Source organism: Medicago sativa, chromosome 5 (genome assembly GCF_051527215.1).
Source record: "Medicago sativa cultivar Bolivia chromosome 5, Bolivia_mono, whole genome shotgun sequence".
Classification (NCBI taxonomy): domain Eukaryota; kingdom Viridiplantae; phylum Streptophyta; class Magnoliopsida; order Fabales; family Fabaceae; genus Medicago; species Medicago sativa.
The window spans coordinates 38,285,876-38,291,709 of NC_140753.1; positions in this window are offsets into that span (position 1 = coordinate 38,285,876).

Consider the following 5,834-nt stretch of genomic DNA (forward strand, 5'->3'; position numbering starts at 1 on the left):
TACATGCTTCGATTCAATAGGACTAGGCCACTTTATGCCCTTTTTATTGAAAGAAAAAGGGTCAAAAACGAGGGAATTCCGTAAATTAACAAGGAAATTCACTTAACCCCCATTTCGGCCGTTTTTGAAAACTCTAAAATCAACCATCGAAGTCTTAGATATGCTTGTTAGATATCTTAAGAACTATTACATGCTTCGATTCAATAAGGCTAGGCCACTTTATGCCCTTTTTAGTGAAAGAAAAATTGTCAAAAACGAGTGAAATCCGTAAATTAGCATGGAAATTCACTTAACGCCCATTTCGGCCGTTTTTGAAAACTCTAGAATCAACCATTGAAGTCGTAGATATGCTTGTTAGATTTCCTAGGAACTATTACATGCTTCGATTCAATAAGGGTAGGCCACTTTATGCCCTTTTTAGTGAAAGAAAAAGGGTCAAAAGACGAGTGAAATCCGTAAATTAACAAGGAAATTCACTTAACCCCCATTTCGGCCATTTTTGGAAACACTAAAATCAACCATGGAAGTCGTAGATATGCTTGTTAGATTTCCTAGGAACTATTACATGCTTCGATTCAATAAGGGTAGGCCACGTTATGCCCTTTATAGTGAAAGAAAAAGGGTCAAAAGACGAGTGAAATCCGTAAATTAACATGGAAATTCACTTAACCCCCATTTCGGCCATTTTTGGAAACACTAAAATCAACCATGGAAGTCGTAGATATGCTTGTTAGATTTCCTAGGAACTATTACATGCTTCGATTTAATAAGTCTAGGCTAATTTATGCCCTTTTTAGTGAAAGAAAAAGGTCAAAAACGAGTGAAATCCGTAAATTAACAAGGAAATTCACTTAACCCCCATTACGGCCGTTTTTGAAAACTCTAGAATCAACCATTGAAGTCGTAGATATGCTTGTTAGATTTCCTAGGAACTATTACATGCTTCGATTCAATAAGGGTAGGCCACTTTATGCCCTTTTTAGTGAAAGAAAAATGGTCAAAAGACAAGTGAAATCCATAAACTAACAAGGAAATTCACTTAACCCCCATTTCGGCCGTTTTTGAAAACTCTAAAATCAACTATGGAAGTCGTAGATATGCTTGTTAGATTTCCTAGGAACTATTACATGCTTCGATTCAATAGGACTAGGCCACTTTATGCCCTTTTTATTGAAAGAAAAAGGGTCAAAAACGAGGGAATTCCGTAAATTAACAAGGAAATTCACTTAACCCCCATTTCGGCCGTTTTTGAAAACTCTAAAATCAACCATCGAAGTCTTAGATATGCTTGTTAGATATCTTAAGAACTATTACATGCTTCGATTCAATAAGGCTAGGCCACTTTATGCCCTTTTTAGTGAAAGAAAAATTGTCAAAAACGAGTGAAATCCGTAAATTAGCATGGAAATTCACTTAACGCCCATTTCGGCCGTTTTTGAAAACTCTAGAATCAACCATTGAAGTCGTAGATATGCTTGTTAGATTTCCTAGGAACTATTACATGCTTCGATTCAATAAGGGTAGGCCACTTTATGCCCTTTTTAGTGAAAGAAAAAGGGTCAAAAGACGAGTGAAATCCGTAAATTAACAAGGAAATTCACTTAACCCCCATTTCGGCCATTTTTGGAAACACTAAAATCAACCATGGAAGTCGTAGATATGCTTGTTAGATTTCCTAGGAACTATTACATGCTTCGATTCAATAAGGGTAGGCCACGTTATGCCCTTTATAGTGAAAGAAAAAGGGTCAAAAGATGAGTGAAATCCGTAAATTAACATGGAAATTCACTTAACCCCCATTTCGGCCATTTTTGGAAACACTAAAATCAACCATGGAAGTCGTAGATATGCTTGTTAGATTTCCTAGGAACTATTACATGCTTCGATTTAATAAGTCTAGGCTAATTTATGCCCTTTTTAGTGAAAGAAAAAGGGTCAAAAACGAGTGAAATCCGTAAATTAACAAGGAAATTCACTTAACCCCCATTTCGGCCATTTTTGAAAACTCTAGAATCAACAATTGAAGTCGTAGATATGCTTGTTAGATTTCCTAGGAACTATTACATGCTTTGATTCAATAAGGGTAGGCCACTTTATGCCCTTTATAGTGAAAGAAAAAGGGTCAAAAGACGAGTGAAATCCGTAAATTAACATGGAAATTCACTTAACCCCCATTTCGGCCATTTTTGGAAACACTAAAATCAACCATGGAAGTCGTAGATATGCTTGTTAGATTTCCTAGGAACTATTACATGCTTCGATTTAATAAGTCTAGGCTAATTTATGCCCTTTTTAGTGAAAGAAAAAGGGTCAAAAACGAGTGAAATCCGTAAATTAACAAGGAAATTCACTTAACCCCCATTTCGGCCGTTTTTGAAAACTCTAGAATCAACCATTGAAGTCGTAGATATGCTTGTTAGATTTCCTAGGAACTATTACATGCTTCGATTCAATAAGGGTAGGCCACTTTATGCCCTTTTTAGTGAAAGAAAAATGGTCAAAAGACGAGTGAAATCCATAAACTAACAAGGAAATTCACTTAACCCCCATTTCGGCCGTTTTTGAAAACTCTAAAATCAACTATGGAAGTCGTAGATATGCTTGTTAGATTTCCTAGGAACTATTACATGCTTCGATTCAATAGGACTAGGCCACTTTATGCCCTTTTTATTGAAAGAAAAAGGGTCAAAAACGAGGGAATTCCGTAAATTAACAAGGAAATTCACTTAACCCCCATTTCGGCCGTTTTTGAAAACTCTAAAATCAACCATCGAAGTCTTAGATATGCTTGTTAGATATCTTAAGAACTATTACATGCTTCGATTCAATAAGGCTAGGCCACTTTATGCCCTTTTTAGTGAAAGAAAAATTGTCAAAAACGAGTGAAATCCGTAAATTAGCATGGAAATTCACTTAACGCCCATTTCGGCCGTTTTTGAAAACTCTAGAATCAACCATTGAAGTCGTAGATATGCTTGTTAGATTTCCTAGGAACTATTACATGCTTCGATTCAATAAGGGTAGGCCACTTTATGCCCTTTTTAGTGAAAGAAAAAGGGTCAAAAGACGAGTGAAATCCGTAAATTAACAAGGAAATTCACTTAACCCCCATTTCGGCCATTTTTGGAAACACTAAAATCAACCATGGAAGTCGTAGATATGCTTGTTAGATTTCCTAGGAACTATTACATGCTTCGATTCAATAAGGGTAGGCCACGTTATGCCCTTTATAGTGAAAGAAAAAGGGTCAAAAGACGAGTGAAATCCGTAAATTAACATGGAAATTCACTTAACCCCCATTTCGGCCATTTTTGGAAACACTAAAATCAACCATGGAAGTCGTAGATATGCTTGTTAGATTTCCTAGGAACTATTACATGCTTCGATTTAATAAGTCTAGGCTAATTTATGCCCTTTTTAGTGAAAGAAAAAGGTCAAAAACGAGTGAAATCCGTAAATTAACAAGGAAATTCACTTAACCCCCATTACGGCCGTTTTTGAAAACTCTAGAATCAACCATTGAAGTCGTAGATATGCTTGTTAGATTTCCTAGGAACTATTACATGCTTCGATTCAATAAGGGTAGGCCACTTTATGCCCTTTTTAGTGAAAGAAAAATGGTCAAAAGACAAGTGAAATCCATAAACTAACAAGGAAATTCACTTAACCCCCATTTCGGCCGTTTTTGAAAACTCTAAAATCAACTATGGAAGTCGTAGATATGCTTGTTAGATTTCCTAGGAACTATTACATGCTTCGATTCAATAGGACTAGGCCACTTTATGCCCTTTTTATTGAAAGAAAAAGGGTCAAAAACGAGGGAATTCCGTAAATTAACAAGGAAATTCACTTAACCCCCATTTCGGCCGTTTTTGAAAACTCTAAAATCAACCATCGAAGTCTTAGATATGCTTGTTAGATATCTTAAGAACTATTACATGCTTCGATTCAATAAGGCTAGGCCACTTTATGCCCTTTTTAGTGAAAGAAAAATTGTCAAAAACGAGTGAAATCCGTAAATTAGCATGGAAATTCACTTAACGCCCATTTCGGCCGTTTTTGAAAACTCTAGAATCAACCATTGAAGTCGTAGATATGCTTGTTAGATTTCCTAGGAACTATTACATGCTTCGATTCAATAAGGGTAGGCCACTTTATGCCCTTTTTAGTGAAAGAAAAAGGGTCAAAAGACGAGTGAAATCCGTAAATTAACAAGGAAATTCACTTAACCCCCATTTCGGCCATTTTTGGAAACACTAAAATCAACCATGGAAGTCGTAGATATGCTTGTTAGATTTCCTAGGAACTATTACATGCTTCGATTCAATAAGTCTAGGCTAATTTATGCCCTTTTTAGTGAAAGAAAAAGGGTCAAAAACGAGTGAAATCCGTAAATTAACAAGGAAATTCACTTAACCCCCATTTCGGCGGTTTTTGAAAACTCTAGAATCAACCATTGAAGTCGTAGATATGCTTGTTAGATTTCCTAGGAACTATTACATGCTTCGATTCAATAAGGGTAGGCCACTTTATGCCCTTTATAGTGAAAGAAAAAGGGTCAAAAGATGAGTGAAATCCGTAAATTAACATGGAAATTCACTTAACCCCCATTTCGGCCATTTTTGGAAACACTAAAATCAACCATGGAAGTCGTAGATATGCTTGTTAGATTTCCTAGGAACTATTACATGCTTCGATTTAATAAGTCTAGGCTAATTTATGCCCTTTTTAGTGAAAGAAAAAGGTCAAAAACGAGTGAAATCCGTAAATTAACAAGGAAATTCACTTAACCCCCATTTCGGCCGTTTTTGAAAACTCTAGAATCAACCATTGAAGTCGTAGATATGCTTGTTAGATTTCCTAGGAACTATTACATGCTTCGATTCAATAAGGGTAGGCCACTTTATGCCCTTTTTAGTGAAAGAAAAATGGTCAAAAGACGAGTGAAATCCATAAACTAACAAGGAAATTCACTTAACCCCCATTTCGGCCGTTTTTGAAAACTCTAAAATCAACTATGGAAGTCGTAGATATGCTTGTTAGATTTCCTAGGAACTATTACATGCTTCGATTCAATAGGACTAGGCCACTTTATGCCCTTTTTATTGAAAGAAAAAGGGTCAAAAACGAGGGAATTCCGTAAATTAACAAGGAAATTCACTTAACCCCCATTTCGGCCGTTTTTGAAAACTCTAAAATCAACCATCGAAGTCTTAGATATGCTTGTTAGATATCTTAAGAACTATTACATGCTTCGATTCAATAAGGCTAGGCCACTTTATGCCCTTTTTAGTGAAAGAAAAATTGTCAACAACGAGTGAAATCCGTAAATTAGCATGGAAATTCACTTAACGCCCATTTCGGCCGTTTTTGAAAACTCTAGAATCAACCATTGAAGTCGTAGATATGCTTGTTAGATTTCCTAGGAACTATTACATGCTTCTATTCAATAAGGGTAGGCCACTTTATGCCCTTATTAGTGAAAGAAAAAGGGTTAAAAGACGAGTGAAATTCGTAAATTAACAAGGAAATTCACTTAACCCCCATTTCGGCCATTTTTGGAAACACTAAAATCAACCATGGAAGTCGTAGATATGCTTGTTAGATTTCCTAGGAACTATTACATGCTTCGATTCAATAAGGGTAGGCCACGTTATGCCCTTTATAGTGAAAGAAAAAGGGTCAAAAGACGAGTGAAATCTGTAAATTAACATGGAAATTCACTTAACCCCCATTTCGGCCATTTTTGGAAACACTAAAATCAACCATGGAAGTCGTAGATATGCTTGTTAGATTTCCTAGGAACTATTACATGCTTCGATTTAATAAGTCTA